The sequence below is a fragment of the Sphaerodactylus townsendi genome, linkage group LG15 (genome assembly GCF_021028975.2).
Source record: "Sphaerodactylus townsendi isolate TG3544 linkage group LG15, MPM_Stown_v2.3, whole genome shotgun sequence".
Lineage (NCBI taxonomy): Eukaryota > Metazoa > Chordata > Lepidosauria > Squamata > Sphaerodactylidae > Sphaerodactylus > Sphaerodactylus townsendi.
This window is the reverse complement of record NC_059439.1, coordinates 11,018,792-11,038,265: the sequence shown is the minus strand read 5'-3', so window position 1 is coordinate 11,038,265 and position 19,474 is coordinate 11,018,792. Positions and strand designations below refer to the sequence as shown.

Sequence of the window (19,474 nt, the reverse complement as noted above, 5' to 3'; positions counted from 1 at the left end):
TTGTATTAATGAATATTTTAAAACTTTTGAATTCATTGTATTTTCTATGTTGTAAACTGTTCTGACCCTGCTCATGGGGGACAGTGGGATAGAAATCAAATAAATGCATCAAAAATTTTTTTAAAAGCTTAGTATGATCACATTCAGTTCTTAAGAGTTGCTTCAGCCCCTTTTCATCAAGTCTGCAATCATTAACGGACCTGCACAGAGGCCATGATAGCCAGAACCCAAGTGTGTGAACTGGCATCATCTGAAATTGCAGAAGTTCTGGTACCTGTAATGGCCCATTTGCACATGTTACATCCCTCAAGGAATGAATACATACATGTGAACTGGGCCTAAGGACCAGTCCATACCTTACAAAGGCCTCATGTCTTGAGTCAACAGATAAGATCTGAAAGTTCCATGCTGGGAAATTATTTTCCAGGTGCACTTGGACCCGATCAAGATTGGGACCACAGTGTCCACAGAAAAGGAATCTTAGCCTCCCTCTTCGAAGAGCCTTTAGGAAAGTTGATGTAGCCATCCATACAAGTAAGATCTGCCATCTCAGACTGGCAAAATGGCAAGGGGGACAGCTTACGACTTGATCTCCCAGTTCTGCGGTCACACTCCTAATAATTCATGCACATTCATGGGAATTAAGTCTCCAGCATTGGAGTCCTTGTACATGTCTCATTGACAAGACAAGGATTTTGTAATATATACATATGGATGTATTTAATATTTTTTTATTCTACCCTTCCTCCAAGGAGCTTGGAGTGATTTGCACAGTTCTCCTGTTCTCCATTTTATCTTCACAACAACAACCCTCTGATATAGGTTAGGCTGAGAGAAATTGGCTGGCCCAAGGGATCTGAGCCTGGGACTCCCACTTTTAATTCATTCATTCATTTGTGATCTTCCTTTCTTGCTGAGATTCAAAGCAGATTACAGCTACAAACAAGTCAGTAAGAACAGAATGACAATCTAAACAGCAGGACTGGAGCATAATACACTAATACAGAATAATACACATCATAAAGCAGGAATTACAAGACTGGAGAACAATGCAGTGAAACGTTTCATTATATACAATAAACAACAAAATCATGCCAGGCTATGAAATTAGCAAACGGAGCAATGGGAGCTGACTAAGATATACAGAATAATGACGCTAAGTGTACATAATGAAGTGCAGAGAGATACTTGCATGTGGGGGGTTTACGTTTGCAAACAGTGCTTTGTTTAATAAAACCAGAATGCTATGCAGTGAGTTAAATGCTGAAATCTCCCGAAATAAAAGACCCACAGGGCAGGAAATAGCCTAAATGCCAACCTTGATGCTGGGATTCCATCAGGTGCTGTGTTGGTGACCCCCTGGCCCCACTGCCACCTTTTCTAGGAGAGTCACCCAAAGAAGAAGAATCCCGAGTGCATTCCTACTAGAAAATTGCATTATTCCGTTTGACATTCCCTCCTCTGCTTGCTTCCAGCTGCTTCTCTGCTGTGGCTGCTGCTGCTTTCACTGGGCTGCCCGATCTGTCGTAATGCCATTAGCCACGCTCCGGCAGCAGGGCAGACAAAGGGGGAGGCCAAAGCCGATTTGATGCTGATTTAAATAACAATAAAGATTATTGGGGCTTTGCACAGAGAGGAGTCTGTTCTGCTTTCAGTCTAGTTCCAGCAGGAGGCCCGACTGGAATGAACAGAGAGTTGGAGAGCAAATGAGTTTGTTGGGTAAGGTTGCCAACCCTGCCTTGGGAAAATTGCTGGAGATCTGGGGGTGGTGTCTAGGGAGGGCATTCAACTGGAGGTTGGTGACCCTAATTGGGTAGATTTTCCAATGGGGGGGGGGTGTTTCTCAAAGTTTCTCCCTTGGTAAACTTTTCCCAGCAGCCCACTTGGTCATTGCTATTATTCTCTTGGAATGCAAAGCCACAGAGGTGTATTGGGTACATGTTGGATTCACTCTCTGTCTGCAGAAGCACCAGGTGAATAGTTCAGCATGGGTTCCTCAGCGTGTTCAGGTAGCATCCTCGGAACAGTGTGCCACTGGATGCAAAAGAATCAGGGCTCATAGGAAATTCTTCAGTCTTAAAACTGGAATGATGGCAAAAATACTGTGTTAACCATTGTTATATTTTAGTGGGAATAGTGAAATCTGTGACTGAAAAAAGAGGACAGGGGAGCATTCAATCCCTATAGAAATTAAGGAGCAATGTGTTTCCCGGGAATTACAATTTGTATCCACCTCTAAAGGCACCCTTACGTTCATTCCAAGTCTTAATCCCCGCTCTGGCAAGAAGACTCTCTTGGAAAAAGCAGACTTCTCTCCGCTCCCGTACAGCCAAAAAAAATTGCAAGTCTGTTTTTTAGACACTCCTACTTGATCTGAACAATCACTGTCACGGGTGTCAGACTAGCATTTTGGGAGATTTAAGTTCAGATCCCCAGTCTGCTGTAGAAGCTGTATCTAGCTAGTACTTTTCCATTCTACCTTTCCTCCAGTGAACATAGGGCTGTCCCTTCCATATTTTGTTTTCAGTTTATGAAGTAGGTTAGGTTAAGAGAGGGTCCAACCCATGGTCATCCAGTGAGTTTCATGGGGATCTGAACCTGGCTCTTAGTCTGGTCTTAATTACAACACCACACTGGGCACATGACAGCTGTAGGAAACAGACGGTCCATGTTGGTTTCCCCATGGTGCACAGCCATTCTCAAGCAGCATCTTTCTAGTGCTTCTCAGTATGCTCTAAAAGCCCAATGGGGCTAAGATACAACTGTACCAGCGGATAAGAGATAACATGCAGTGCTTAGGTGTTTTTGAGGCAGGAGCTGTGGTTCACTTCGACGGGGCAGTGAGCCCATTACCATGATATGGTTTGTTTAATAATTTAAAAATTTTCAGGAGGCATTCTGCGTGCGGGTGGGACTAGTGTGTGTGTGTCACAGGTGTGTACCACACCAAGAAAAAACAAAGCTTGCTTTGGGGTGCTGTGTGGTTTCTGGGCTGTATGGCCGTGTTCTAGCAGCATTCTCTCCTGACGTTTCGCCTGCATCTGTGGCTGGCATCTTCAGAGGATCTGATAGTAGAAAAGGAAAGCAAGTGGAGTATATATACCTGTGTGTGTGTGTGTGTGTGTGTGTATACACACCCCACTGGCTTTCCTTTCCTACTATCAGATCCTCTGAAGATGCCAGCCACAGATGCAGGCGAAACGTCAGGAGAGAATGCTGCTAGAACACGGCCATACAGCCCGGAAACCACACAGCACCCCAGTGATTCCGGCTGTGAAAGCCTTCGACAATACAAAGCTTGCTTTGCTTATGGTATCCCCAAGCTCAATTGTTTGAGCACAGGATTCCCCAACCTTGTTAAAGCTTTGGGCATTTTGAGAACACCACCACAAAATGGCTGCCATGAGAGGGGCATGGCCAATCACAAAATATCTGGGGCAGTCACAGAATAGAAGGTTCCACAGAACCTCAAGAGGTTCCAAGCCAAGCAGGGGCTGTTTCCAGATGGCTGCTGCACACAGTTGAAGAGGTGATGCTTCTAGTCCACTTCTGAAGCACCTTCTGCTAAGTGGAAGAAAGCCAGGATTATTTTACTGATTGGATTAACTGCTTGGGGGAAGAAAAAAGTGAGTGCCAAGAATCATGTTGGTGAACACCACATTTGAAGATCTCTGGAATGGTCTCAATTATGAGGGGAACATCTATGGTTATTCAGTATGTTACTGCAGACGCTAAAAAAATTATTTACCTCATTAACATCCCATTTTCTCCTCAGTGGGAACCTGATGGCTTATAACACTCTTCCATTTTCTATTTGATTTTAACAACAACGCTGTAAGGTAGGTTAGTTGTAAAGTTTGTGATTGGCTCAATCACCCAGCAGAGTGGGAATCTGAACCACTCCCAGCTCTATCAGATCCAGTACCGGATCTGACACCATACTGGCTAAACTATGGGCCAGATGCCTGACTCCTAAGAACAGCTCTCTTAGATTAGATTAGGAGCCGGTATTGTAAAACCCCATTTCCTCCTTTGCCTGAATAAGGATTTTGCACCTGAATGTTCAGACATGTAGGTTACCTCTGTGGAACAAATTGTTCCTTGGAGCCATTTAAGGTCAGGAGAATAGTGTGTTGGCCACGGCTCTGATCCTCAACCATTTCCCATCCGCCATAGAATTAAGTTTAAAGAGTCACTGGTAATCCCAAACAAAGAACTCCTAGCTCATATTTGCTTTTGATAGGACCAGTGGGAGCCTAAAATGTACACACTCCCAGTTGAATACCCAAAGGAGCTGAAACAGGGGTGTGATTTCAGACAAGACTGTCCTGAGAAAAGTCCCATCAAAAACACCTGGGGTTTATTTGCAGAGCCATTGGCTGCAAGCCTGCGAACATGGCAGAGAGCTTCATGCATGGCAAAGTCTCCTTCAGGGGCTATTTTCTTTTTTATTATCCCTGCGCTTTGAAGAAATTGAAGTCTGAAAGCAAAAACTAACCTTCTGCATATTTAAAGAACTCTACATTGATCGATGAGGGCAGCAATTATCCAGTGCATCTTTCTCTGAGGGATAACCCAGGCGAGATGACGGTGGGTTGTAATGCTGTTGCCACTGCAGATTAATAGCGGGAGCAGCACTTTGAAATCGGCACATCACAGGAAACCGTTTGGAAGCAGTTAAGAAAAGCAAGAGATGCAGCGAGCGACCTGGACGTGCTTGGACTCTTCTGTGGGGGCATCTCCTCTTCTGACCCTTGATTTGAGTTAGGTGGGGACTTGGGAGTTGGATGGGAAGGGAGTGCTCTGTGTACATGCTCAGAGGGGTTTTCTTCTTCTGGTGTACAGAAAAAAGCCTCAGCCAATTGCAGTCATTCAAATGAGCAGGAGATGTTCTGAAGATTCTCAGCTTCTGTCCCTATAAAGGGGGTATTTACAAGTGAGGAACCCAGAAGGACTTGGGGGGGCATCTAATTTAGCCCTCCCCCACTGTATCCTCTTTCCCTTCCTTGGCATCCCTCATAGCCTCTCTCCTTTTCCTGGTTCCTTCCGTCCTTTGCACCCACTAGCAAGCTTGCCTTTATGATCCCTGGGGTTCCCAGGTCCCCACTAATGGTAGACAGTCTCCCACGGATTCCTGCTGTTACCTGCCAACACTCAGATGTTCAGCAGGCAGAAGCAGTTTGGCAGAAAAAGTGGGAATGCGATCTCCATTGATCTGAAGGAAGGGGAGTGATCTGCATCCCCACATGGTGACATCACTTCCTGGCAACCCTAATCTGCCCACATCTTCATCTTTCCCTCTTTCCCGCTCTCTGGCAGGTTCTGTCTGGGAAAATTATGTTCAAGTTGCACAGTGATGACCCCTGGGCCAAGTTACATAGTGGGCAACCTGCAAAGGTTTGCAGGGGGTACATTTTCCCCCCATGTATTCCCCTCTCCACATTATTTCCTTTGCACTTCCTCCTGGCAAACCCCATATCCTCCCATTTCCCTGCTTCCCACCCTTCCCACCCACCAAACAAATTTTTATCTGCCCCCAAATCGTTGGCTGATTATGCACAAGGTGTCTGCTGAGCTGCAGGGGCAAATGTCTGTTGCAACAAGAGTTCTTGTACGGATGTATTTCCTTGAGCCGTGCTTTCACTGTCCAGTCTCTCTATGACAAATGACACCTAGCATGACTTTAATTTGCTTTACTGTCAGAGCGGGGCAGATTTGTCAATGAGCACAACTTTGTCTGGACATTTTCCCTCTGCCTATGGCCAGCCTGCCTAGCTTCACCATTCCCATTCCTTTGCACTACTGTCCACGCCTTCCCCCTCACCCATGTTGCCAGCTACTTCCTGCTTCCTATTTGTCCTGCCGGCATCTTTTGGTAGCCAGCAAGTGGAAATCAAAGGGAAAAAAATTCAATCACATGGGCTTAGCCAAAACACACTGACTTCTAAATTCTCATATTGATATCTTGTTAAAATAACAGAGAGTTCTTGGACCCACCCATTATTTCCATGCACTCAACCCCTCTTTTCCAGAGATTATGTGAATCTATCCCCTCTCCACACACTACAGGGGGTATGATGAGATCTGTGCCTCTAACAGTGAGTTGATGGGTGGAATTCAGGGAAATAGGAAAAGCAGATCTGGGATAGTTCAGCAGATAAGCTGCTCAGTGATGCCTCTTCATGTGTAAACAGAGAAATGAGAGGAGACCCCGCTGTAACCCCACTGTGCAGTGAAGTACCCTGAGGTAAGTGTTCCATTCATAATGGGCCATTGACTGCATTGGTATGTGCTTCATTTATGCCCTACATCTCTTAATAATGGGGGTCCAAAACAGTTTAGTACATTCCCGTGTTCTCCATATTATTCTCAAAATAACACTGTGAGGTTTGTTAGGCTAACAGTGTGTGAATGGCCCAAGGTCACCCAGAAAGCTTCCATGACAGGGTGGGAATATGACCCTGGTTCTCTCAGATCCTGGTTTCCAGTAGACCATATTGGCTTTTGTGGGGTGGTTGCTGTTGAACAGGGGTCCCCAAACTTTTTAAACAGGGGGCCAGTTCACTGTCCCTCAGACTGTTGGAGGGCCGGACTAAAAAAAACTATGAACAAATTCCTATGCACAAATGATTGTAAAATGTTTGATTTCACCTTTCATGCCTTTTCTGCATCATGAGATCTATTTTAGAGCAGTGACTCAAAGTGCATATGTCAGCAAGTAAGCAGGGTTGGAGCTCCAGAAATATTGGTTGGGGAGGCTGTGGAATACCCTCCCCTGTAAAAAAAAAAAGCAGAACTTTCCCAATGAAGCATTCCATCTAACCCAGGGATAGTGTATCACTTCCTCCCTAGCAGTACGAGCGATTTGCCAGCCTGGCTGATGCCAATGGGAGTGAGGCGGAACAGAAAGCCTGAGAGCAACACATGGGGTACAGCCGAGAGGTAATGAGGCATGGGAGCAGGCGTTGCCACATGTAAAGTTTCCAACTCTGGGTCAGAAAATTCATGGAGATTTGGGGGTGCCATCACACTGTAACTGTAATCTAACAGCCGTTGGGGCCGGTTTCTCCTCCTCCTCCTGAGCCCCCACTGCACATGAACTGGAGGCAGTATCATGCCATGCCTGGCGGGTCGGGATCTTTTTTTGATGCTACCTCTCAGGGGGCCACATTTGGCCCCAGGGCCGTAGTTTGGGGACCCCTGCTGTTGAACCATAGCAAGCAACTGGGCTTGGGTGAGCCATGCAAGTTGGGTAGTAGCAAGTTACTGAGCACTTGCTGCTGGCCTGACTCTGACAAGTCCTCCTTCAAAAGGCCAAAAGACCCCTGGGAAGACCCTGCCCCTTCTCATGTCCTTTGCTGACAGTAAACAAGGCGTGAGGGCTGGTAATAATGTTGTGATGGCTTAGAAACAACCACAGAGGTTATTTGTTTCTTAAAGGTACAGGTGTTTCATCTACTATAATAATCAAATCAGTGTTTATTAGCCTTAGGCCATTTACACATACAAAGGTACATCAGCCAAAGCCCTCCTCCCCTCAGATTACAAAAGTATAAAACATGTTATGAGAGTTTTTCAAGCATTAGAGTACAGAAGCAATGCAGTTATATAACATTTAACAGAATATCATAAATTTAGTTAAAACAGGATTATAATTTTAGGAATCTTTAACCACCTTTATTACAACTTAGCTTTTGTGGTTTGAACATCAGTTGAACTTTCTCTGATTTTTGCTGCTAGAAACATAAATATTGCTACTTTGGATGTAACCTCAGCATACACATCAGCCATCAGAAAGCAAACTTTCTCCTCCTCACTGCCTGTCAGGCCTGACGACAGGGATATCGATTGTTGTTATATATTTTGTTACGGATAGCAGAATAAAATGGACAATGAAGTGTGTAGTGTTATTATGCTCCTCACACTGATTTAAGCTACATCTACATACTCGTAGCTCTCTTGGTATTTTAGCAAATCTCCCCAGTAAAATCGTTCTGATTTGTAAAACATCTGATATCCTTTAGGAAGTGAATGATTTTCTTAGGTTTGCTTCCTTGAGATTTGATAGATATTGTGCATAACATTTGTTCTTTTTAACACGAGAGAACCATGGGGAGTATTTCTGGATGGCAGCAAGTTGGTTGTCTTGTAGAGCATCTTTACTATAGAGCCAGTCACGAATTTTGCTGACGTCCCATATATGAATAGTTTCCAGGTCAGGAATTTCATAGAGAGCTAGTATGGGAGAAATTTGGTCCTTCCACCTATTTGTTCTCATCATGTGTCTGTAACTCAGATTTACTAATTGGTTGGGCTTTAGAGTTGCCAGGGGTTTCATCTACTATTTTGGGGAGGGTTGGCAACCCCCATGTGAGGGCTGGAGATTTCATAGACTTTCAACTGATCTCCAGATGACAGGATCCCAAGCCTGCAGAAAAATCTTCAGAAATAGATATGTCGATAATGACTTGTGAAATTGTGTTCTCCTCCTATTTATCTGCACAACAAAAACCTTGTTAGGTCATCTAGGCAAGACCTTTAGGAAGGTTGCAATATCATTTTTTCCTCCTCTATTTTATCCTGAGAACAACTACCCTGCTAGGTAGGTTAGGGTATGTGTGTGATTTGCCCAAACTATCCCAGCAACCTTTGCGGCAGAGTGGCGATTTATACCTGGGTCTCTCAGATTCTAGTCTGTAACCCCTACACCAAGTTATTTCCTTTATTTCTGTTATTTAGGCCTTCTTATGTTTCACAAATCCACATTTGTGATTTAAACATGTGTCTATTGGGCATAAAAAGGTGATTAGTTTTAATTCCAAGTGTACGATCAAAGCCAGGAGTAAAAACTGGGAGCTGAGAAAATATTTTATTTGATGTTAAATGGATAGGAGGATCGAGTGAGTTAAGAAAAGGTCCTCCCCCAACACATCCCTCCCTACTTTTAAGTCTAAGCATGGAATATGTGTTGCTGGCTTGGATGCAAAGAAGCTTGGTTTCCATGGTGATAGATCAAGGATGCTGACTGAGGCACATGCAGAATTGGATTGGGTTAACAACAGGGTTTGATTGAAAACAGGATTCGCTAAATTACTGCAAATTCTGCAAAACTGGATGCTCTAGAACCAGGTTCTACATGGAAATTTGTGCCCCTATCTCACAAAACCAGAAACTTCCCATACTCAAAAGCCTCTGAGTGGATTTTGTTTCTTATAAACAAACAAACAACTTATTTAATTTCTAGGCTGCCCTTCCTTTCTGGTTTCAGGGCGTCTTCCAGCAGAACAATTCAACACACTCCCATAATCAATTGCAAAAATCATGGCACCCTAAATATATGTCATTAAGGATGAAATTAACAATATAAACAGAAGACCTCGAACAATAACAAAAAAAAAAGGAAAGGAGGAAGGGAAGGGAAGGGAGGCCAGCTAGTTGCAATTCTGTTACTGCCCTCAACCAAAGTCCTGTTGGAACAGCTCCATCTTAAGTTCCTTTCTTTACATTAGATGTCAGCAGACTCAGGTTTGTGACTGAGTGTATGTTGGAAAATGTGCTGCACCCAGTCCTGACTCTATGATGTCTTTGGATCCACACATGCATGTCGATCTTTTCCACACTATAATTTTCACTGGTACAGGAGTTTTCTTTAAGTGCTCCACATCTGATGAATGATACACTCAGAAAAGTTTCCCCTTGCCCTGATAGTTTTGTGTTAAAGAAAGAGGAAGAGGAAGATTGAATCCACCTTTTCCATCACAACTTGGCTTGTTTGCTGAAGCCATTGGGATGATCAATCTTGCTGTAGGCATTGCATCCTGTTGGATTTAAAGGGGCCAAACATCAGCTCAAAAAGTTGTTGTGAGTTTTCCGAGCTGTGTGGCCGTGGTCTGGCAGATCTTGTTCCTAATGTTCGCCTGCATTTGTGGCTGGCATCTTCAGAGGTGTATCACAGAGAGAAGTCTGTTATACACACAGCCCGGAAAACTCACAACAACCAATTGAATCCGGCTGTGAAAGTCTTCAACAATACATCATCTCAAAAGTTGGCTTCTACTCTTGGGTTTTTTGCATGCTGGGTTTAAATGTATAACTTTTGGTTTGGTGTTTTATTGGGTTATTTTGTAAGCCGCCTTGGGCAATTGCCCCGGAGAGATGGCCTAAAAATTCCCTAAACAAATCAATAAAACAATAAATTCTCTGCAACACACACGTGCAGCCCTGCTTCCCCACTTAATGCTGACTTCATAAGTCTGGAACTCAGCATCTCTGTTCCTAGGGGAAAGGATTACTGTACTTGCAAGAGGATTACCTTTATGTCAGAATGGCAGAGGATGACAGAATTTGACTCTGGAGAACTGGTGACCTAACAGTGCATCGTGACTCAATAGAAAAAGAGCAGAGACTTTGTTGATGTCAATAACAGCACAATTATTTGGCTATATTTCACTCAAGGCCCCACCTAGATTACTCTGACCTGGGGCAGAGGGGAAAAGAGTAGGTAGGAAGCTGTAGGAATCAGCAGGTTGGACAAGGTACCGCCACCTTGTATATGTGTGGGTGCTAGGATTACCAACCTTCAAGTGATGCTTGGGATTCTTGTGGAAATATAACTACTCTTCAGACCACAGTGATCAGTTCCCCTAGGGCCTAGAGGAAATGGCAGCTATGGAGGGTGGACTTTATGATATATCATACACCTTTTGAGAAACAGAAGTCCTCCCATGACATTGTAGCCCTGCTGAGCTCCCTCCCAAACTCTACCCCAAATCTCCAGAAATTTTCCAAACTGGGGTTGCCAGCCCTAGCATATATTCATGACAACATCATCAGAAAGACTCAGTCATGCTGAAGGAAGTGTTTGTGGAGGAGGGGCACAGTTCAGTAGAGAAAGCGATAGCAGATGTGCCCAAGCAGGTGGGATAGTTCAAGATCTTGAAGCCTGAAAAGAATTGGGGGGAGGGGATGATTGTCTTGTACACTGGGTGGTTTGGGGGTCAGCAGCTGCGACAATCGTGCACATCTGTGAAGTACGGATGATGGTGATCTGTAGTGACAGCCCTGCTTGCTTGCCCGTGGTACAATTAATGTGTCATGCTGAGGAAACATGACAGTCCCAGTGCCTTCTATAGATTCAATGTGCCCCATCTCTCCATCCCACCCCATTTGTGCCACTGGCTGGCCAATTGGAAAACAGCATGCTTCTTGGTGGGAGGGGGAAGGAGGTTTCATTCTAAAACAGCTGGATTTATCTACAAACTAAGGAAGCAACAGTTTAGGGCCTTAGATGATAAGCAGCTTCTAATTTTAAAAAATGGCTAAAATGTTTAAGTTATCATTTGCCGGGGTTCCTGCCATCAGACCACATAGCTTAAGGTCTCAGCATGTCTTAATCTGACTCTGCGTCCTTACATAATCCACTTATCCTTGTTAAAAAAAAATTAGGTCTATCCCAAAAAGACACTGGAAGCTGTCTTATGCTGATAGAGATTTTTGATCTAACAAGGTTATTGTTGTGTAATCTGATTGGCAGAAGCTCTTGATCCTTTGAAACTGGATGGGGCTGGTACTGAAACTGAGACCGTCTGTGGGTAAAGCATGTGTCTACCACTTAATCATAGGTTGATTATGCACAAGGTGTCTGGTGTGCGATGGGGTAAATGTCATTGTGGCAAGATTTCTTGTATGGTTGTATTTCCTCTCGTCCTGCTTTCACTTTTTATTCTCTCTGTGGCAGGCGAGACCACTTCTAGCACCAGATGGCACCTTAATGTATTCCCCTCCCCCACATCATTTTCTCTTTCCCTCCCTCCAGAATTCCTCTTTCTATCTTGTAGTATTTTAGCTACATCTCCTGATGTGGATAATTCTCAAAGGACTTTGTGCAGTTGGAAACTTTTTCCATCTCCCCAAAATAACGGTTTCAATGGCTTACTTTCAAAGATGAATGGGTTAATCAAGAACCTTTAAATATCTAGGGATTCTTATCCTTGCTCTCAATTTACTTTTAGCTTCCACTGAGTTATGGGCCTGTCATTTCAGGGCCATTGTGGAAGAGAAACCAGGAAGCAAAGCAGTTGAAGTGCAGTCATTAAGAAGGACCTGGCTCCCAAGAGAATGATGGCATCACCAGGAAATGACATCTGGAAATATCCTACTGGAGAAATTGATGGGACAAACGTTTATAAGACCCACTTACCCAGTTTTTTCTGTTTGCGCATTGATCCACTTTTCTACCCCATTCAAATCCAGTGCAAAGGTGGAAATTTAATATCAGTTTTATATAAAGATTAAAAAAACTCATCAACATTGAATGAATTTTTGAAGTCTGAACCTTCCACAGTTAAATTATGGAAAAATTAAAAGTAGCTAACAAAATTCCTAATCTGGTGTCAGCTTTTGAGTTGTGTCTCAATGTATCTTCTGCAAAAAGCCCTCTCACCTCTGTTCAAAATCCAAATCCAGATGTTAGGACATGAAATTCGCAACCTAAAAATAGCATTGTTTTGAATTCATGTTGTTGCTTTTTATCTCCAGGATCTTTCTTGTCATAAATTAAACCAAAAAGCATGACAGAGGCTCCAGTGCACTTTATCGCATGACAAGCCTTCCTGCCCAACCCGGCAGTTCCTTTTCAGGCATGCGCTGGCTGTCAAGATTCATCATTCCTGGTCCTTTCTTGGTGCTGGATGAGAGGTGGGGTGGGGTGGGAGTTAAATCCTTGGATTTATGAGCAGCAAATCAATAGGCCTATTTTGGGGAGGGAAGATTCGAATGTGGCAGCCCTAATTGCCCAAATCTCTTCTAACTTGTCAGAAGCTAAGGAGGGTTGGCCACAATTAATACTTAGGTGGGAGACCACCAGGAGAGACGGGCTGATATGCACAGAATGCAGTGGCAAAGCATCTCCACTTATCCCTCAAAAACTTCATGAGGTGAAACTTCATGGGGTTGCCTTGCGTTGCAACTTGATGGCACACAATTAGTCTGCTGCCTTATTCCCGTTCTCCACTAGATGGTAGGAAGGGACCAGAGATTACTTGAAGAGGGTTGCTAGAGGAATTTTAGTGCCAGAATGAATAAAGTTGAAAGAGTGGAAGGTCTGGAACATGGAAGGTGCTGTTTAAGGGAAACCAGTATTGCCATGGAAGGGTTCTTCCTCTAGCACATATTCAGTCTCTGTAACATCCCTGGAGATGCGGATGTCACTGGGAGAATCACTAGCTATGTTCTAATGATGTCTCCTCCTACCCATCTAACTAGCAGGCTGGGCAAGCTCTATTGGGAAGAGGGGGGCAGCTGCCCTGGGCAGTAGACAGAGGGCAGAGGGGGGATGCCACTGCTCCCTGCATTAGAGTTTAAATTTCCCCCATCATAGTGAACTCTTTACCACATTTCTGCCTGAGAATCATAGAGTTGGAAAGAGACCCCAAGGGCCATCAAGTCCAACCCCCAGCAATGCAGGAACATCCAATCAAAGCACTCCTGACAGATGGCCATCCAGCCTCTCTTTAAAAACCTCCCAAGAAGAAGACTCCACCACACTCCGAGGTAGTGCATTTCACCATCGAACAGCCCTTACAGTCAGGAGGTTTTTCCTGATGCTTAGGTAGAATCTCTTTTCCTTCACCTTGAATTCATTACTCCTGGTCCCAGTCTCTGGAGCAGCAGAAAACAAATCTTACTGGAATGCTGATGGCTTCAACTCTCAAGACCTCTTGTTCAGGAGAGCCCACCCTTCACTTGCCCCTCCCCCTTCCAGCACTCCTGCCATAGAATTACTCTCATAATTCCTCTGAGTTCATTAAAGTCTGTCTTCCTAATATTTAACATACAGGTCTGGCTAGGAACTGCCTTGTCTCCTAACAACAAAAGGAATTCTAGAAGAAATTCATCGATAATTAGATTGATACTATAATGCAAATGTCTAATTTATTAATTCATAGAGATCAACACAATTTATTCTGTGGTTTAGAAGAGTTATTGGTTATATATGTAGAAGAAGAAGAGTTTGGATTTATATCCCCCCTTTCATTCCTGTAGGAGACTCAAAGGGGCATACAATCTCCTTTCCTTCCCCGCCCCACACAACAAACACCCTATGAGGTAGGTGGGGCTGAGAGAGCTCTGAAGAACTGTGACTAGCCCAAGGTCACCCAGCTGGCGTGTGTGGGAGTGCACAGGCTAATCTGAATTCTCCAGATAAGCCTCCACAGCTAGGGTTGGAGATTCGGACAGTCCGAATCTGGATTTTTTACCGAATCTGCACTGATCTTCCAGGGACGGGATTCGGACGCTCTTTAGCAAGGGTCCAGGAATCTGAAGCTGTCCGAATTTTCTAACAGAGTCCAGGAATCTATGGGATTCGGATCACCAGCCGAATTGCGTGTTTTATTTTTTGTGTGTGTTTTTCACGTTTCTACGGCCCTTGCAGGGGGCGCATTTTAAACTTATATCGGACACCAAAATTTTCAGGGTATCATCAGGGAGACTGTCCTGAGTGATACCCTCAGAACCCAAGTTTGGTGCAGTTTAGGTTTTGAGGGGCCAAAGTTATGGGACCCCCCAGCAAGGGGTGTCCCTATCCCCCCATTCTTTCCAATGTGGGAGACTAAGAAAGGAATGAGGCTACCCTTTGAGGGTCCATAAGCTTTGGCCCCCCCCTGAGAACCAAACTGCACCATAATCTTGAGGGCATCATCAGGGACAGTCTCCTGATAATACACTGGTAATAATTAGTACTGATACATCTGCATTAAATGTATTCTTTGCAGGCACCAGAAATTGGTAATAGAGATTTCTTTTTGTTTCTGCAGTGACTTAGCTGCCACAGTGCTGTCAATAGGGAATTTCTGGGAGTGAGAGGAGGCTGTGGAGTGCACATTTTCATGTAGGGAACTCATCAGTCTCTCAGGGTGGCCTTCAGAGAGGTCCTCTTGGCGGATGAGCTATCGTCTAGGGTTTGGGGAACTTTACTTCAGGGCAGGTGGGAGATGGGCTCCTCACCCTTTTGGGGTCCCATAGAATTAAACCCCCTGAAGCAAAATTCCCTCAAACCTGGATGGTGTCATCCAGGAGAGCCATCTCCCTGAAGATACCTCTGAAAGTTTTGTAGGACCATACCTTCAGAAGATGTGTGCACCTCACAGCCCTCTCTACTCAGAAGATTCCTCATTGACATTGCAATACAGCTAAGTCACTGCAGAACAAAGAATCTTGGGCAAATTTCTGGGGGGTGCTCTGCAGGGGACGCATTTTGAGATGCTATCGGCAATTCAAATTAACATCTAGGGGTAATCATCAGGTGACTCAAGGTCCTGATGTTGCCTCCAGTTACTCATCAGTTTGGTGCAGTTTGGTTCAGGTCATGGACCCTCAAAAGGGGTTGTAATCTATCCCCCCATTGTTTTTTCCAATTGTGGGAGCTGATAGGGGATGGGGGCTACACCTTTGAGAGTCCATAACTTTGGCTCCCCTGAGACCAAACTTCTGCACTTCAAACTTGGTGGGGGTCATCCATCAGGACAGAATCTCCTGATGATCCACTCCCCTGAAAGTTTGGTGTCACCTTAGCTTTAAAATGCTGGAGTTTTGCATGAACTCTCAATCAGCTCACTCACCTCCAGCAGGCTTCATGTGCAGCAGGAGCGGTGGAGAACATGAAAACCGGAATTTTTAAAGCTAGTGGCACCGAATTTCACAGGGGTATCATCAGGGAGACTGTCCTTGATGACACCCCCCAAGTTTGGTGCAGTTATGGTTCAGACTAGGGGGGCAAAGGATTATGGACCCTCCAAAGGGGCTCCCTTATCCCCATTGTTTCCAATGGGAGCTAAGGAGATGGTGGCTACCATGTTTGAGGTGGCCAGTCCATAGCTTTGGCCCCTTAAACCAAACTGCACCAAAGCTTGGGAGTGTCATGTCAATAGGACAGTCACCTCGATGATACCCTGATATTTTGGTGCTGATATGTCTAAAAAATGCGCCCTACTGCAGGCTCTCCAAAAATTTGCCCAATATTCTTTTTTTTCTGCAGTGACTTCCTTGCATTGCTGTCAATGGGGAATTTCTGGTGGAGGGCTGTGGGGTGCACATTTACTGCAAGGTACAGTCACAAAACGTTCAGGGTATCTTCAGGAGAGTCTCTGAATGACACCATCCAGGTTTGAGGAACTTTGCTTATGGGGGCAGTGGGAGATGGACCCTACCCATAACATCGAACCCCTTGAAGCAACGGGTTTGTGGGTTTACCATGAGAAATGTGCACTCCACAGCCCTCCCACAGAAATTTCCCATTGGCTGCAATGGAGCCAGCCAGCCAGCCACTACAGAGCACAGAATCTGGGGAAATTTCTTTGGGTGACTGTGAGGGGTGCACTTTTAGAGCTACTTCAAACACCAAAATTTCTGTAGGAGGTATCATACAAGTACTATCCTTATGATACTCCCCAAGTTTGGTGGAGTTTGGTTCAGGGGGACCAAAGTTATGGACCCTCAAAAGTGTAGCCCCCATCTCCTGTTAGCTTCCTTTGGAAACAATGGGGGGATGGGGCACCCCTTTTGAGGGTCAATAACTTTGTCTCCCCTGAACCAAACTTCCTTAAACTTGAGGAGAATCATCAGGACAGTCTCCGGATGATATCCTGAAAGATTAGTGCTGCTAGCTTTAAAATTGCGCCCCCTGCAGGCCAAAACGTGTAAAAACACCAAAAATTCAAAAAAAATAATAAAACGGACCCGAATTTTTCGGATTTACCCGAATTTTTGGGCATATCCGAATTGGCTATGATTCGGATTCGGGTATACATATCATTTTATGCGCCAAAATACCCAAATCCGAATTTTACCGAATTTTTTTAGTATTGACCAACCCTATCCACAGCTCAAGCGACAGTGGGGAGTCAAACCCGGTTCCTCCAGATTAGAGTACACCTGCTCATCACCACTACGCCATTGCTGCTCCTACATTACACATGTTCATTATATACATTTATTTAAAGAAAAATATATATAATATATTGGGGCACCACTCTGTCCTCCTCCCGCCCTTCAAAAATGTTAATCTGGCCCTGCTAGAAAGATAGCTGGTGTTTATGCATTAACATTCATTCTGTAGAAGCAAGTTGCTCAAAATAGAGGTTGTCTGTCCCCATGGAGAGCACAGTCAGAGAAGAGTTACCAGCCGATAATAATGCTCACAGCCTTTAACACTCACAGCCATTGCAGAACCCCATTGCTGGGTTGTGAGTCCCTGTAATAAAATTCTTACTTAAACACAGAGCAGGACCCTGTGGCTTTATTTGAGGACAAGAAAAGCCAAGGCAGCTGAGCAGAGGCACCTTCAGGTTTCCACTTTTGTCATGTTTCAGCCAAAAATTGGCCTCCCCCAGCTGCTTTTACACCTGTGGCAGGAAGGTCTGGCTATCATGTATTTTCCTCTTCAAGAGAAAAAAACCCACTGGGAGATTTCAATTATCCAGATATTTGCTGGGAGTCTTCCATGACAGTCAGGTCCAACAAATTTCTCACTTGCCTTGCAGACGATTTCATGGTCCAGCAGGTGGAATAAGCAACAAGGGGAACTGCTATTGTAGATCTGCTCCTAGCCAATAATGATGACCTGATTAGTGGAGTGAAAGTGGTCGGATCCTTAGGTGGGAGTGATCATGTTCTTCTGGAGTTTGTTATACAGTGGAAAGGGGATGCTAAGCATAGTCATACACACATTCTAGATTTTAAGAAAGCAGATTTCAGTAAGCTTAGGAATCTACTGGGTGCGATCCCGTGGTCAAAAATACTAAAAGAGAAAGGAGTGCATGATGGCTGGGAGTTTCTTAAAAGTGAGATCTTGAGGGCACAATTTCAAACAGTTCCGATGAGGAAGAAAAATGGGAGGTGTCTAAGGAAACCAGGATGGCTGTCTAAAGAGCTTTCAACTGAGATAAGATTTAAAAAGGACATGTACAAGAAATGGAAAAGGGGGGAAATCCCCAAAGAGGAATTCAAACAAACAAGCAGGATGTGTAGAGAGAAAGTCAGAAAAGCTAAAGCTCACTGTGAGCTGAGGCTTGCCAGAGAGGTTAAAAACAACCAAAAAGCCTTTTTTGGTTATGTCCATAGCAAAAGGAAGAAAAATGATAGGACAGGGATGTAGGTATAGATTTTTAATGGGGAGGGGGTTCAGGGGCAGCGCCATGCTCCCACCCGCCCCTGGAGCATGGCCATGCCTCCCTAAGCCCCACCCCCAGTGCTGATAAAAGCAGCTCTCTGAGGCCAGGGACAGTAGACTCCCCTGCCCTGCCCTCCCCAGTCCCCCCCCCACCAGCTGGGCTCCCAGCCAGCAGCTCCTTCTGCCCTCCCCTCTGGGCAGAGGCATAGCTAGGGCAAAAGGAGCCTGGTGCAAAATTGGATTGGCCTGAGCTATTTAGATCAGGGCTATATTACATTTACTTCCATGTTTATTACAAAGATTTTTGGATTGATCTTCAGTCTTCTGTGCAGTCCCACACTGGGACTGTACATGTTCAGACCAGGTTATTTTAGAGTTTTAGAATACTCAATTGAAATAACTTGGCTATTGCCTTTTTAAAATTAAAGAATGGGACAGCTAACTATACAGACTTCTTATGTATCATAATTTGTTCATCAGATGCTCTATAAAGGTGGTTCCATTTCAGGAAGCTTTTGGATGCATCTGAGTTAGGCTCCACTGCTCTATTTGCTGAATCACTAGCATGTTTTATGTGTAACAGCAACAAACTGAGGGAGTCATCTGACACTTGTATATAAGTTATAGGCCTTTTCTGCACATATGCAACATATCTTGTTGCCAAATTCTACCTTTTCCCCCCTTGAATGTGACATGTTTTCCTCTGTTTGGTTCTGGAAATGTTTTCCTTTTTCCTCTGTTGTTTTCTGGAGCATTTTAACCATAATGTTGTTGTTTTTTCTGATCTGTTTCTGAGCCAGCTTCCCTTGAGCGTGTGATCTCTAACCAACCCAACCAACACCTGACAGTTATCCAGGTCCTAGATAGTTCTCCAATTTCCCTTTCAATCTTTTTCTCCTTCCCTGCTGCATTTTTAAAAGGATTTTTTGTATTTAAAAATTCTCTTTGTTATATAGAACTAGCAATGTAACAATGAGACAGAGGTAACAAAGAAGCAGGATCAATTGAATGAGCTTTGTCAATTTCACAGAGAACTTGGGATATTATCACTGGGTCAATTGCATTAGCTTTATCAGTTTTATATTAAACTAGTGGTAATGCTTGGAGAGTGATTTTGTAGCAGGGGGCAGTCAGAACCGCCTGTGATCAGGGACTGCTGCAGTAACAACCGTGCATTAATCAGATCAATCATGCTGATCAAATTTGGCTGGAAAATGTGGTCCTTTGTGTTTGTATTTGGGCGTGGGTGGGTAACATTAGGGGTGTCAAACTGATTTGTTACAAAGGCCGGATATGATGTAAATG

General features: G+C 44.3%; 1 protein-coding gene and 1 long non-coding RNA gene across 2 annotated transcripts in view; both read left to right on the top strand.

Annotated features, from left to right (window-relative positions):
• The window catches only part of ASIC2 (acid sensing ion channel subunit 2), a 571,394-nt gene that overhangs the window by 107,396 nt on the left and 444,524 nt on the right, over positions 1 to 19,474 (top strand). The window lies entirely within an intron of this gene.
• On the top strand, positions 1,626 to 12,385 carry LOC125444484. The gene is made up of 2 exons (XR_007246218.1): positions 1,626 to 1,719; positions 12,043 to 12,385. It is a non-coding gene; the product is annotated as an uncharacterized LOC125444484 (long non-coding RNA).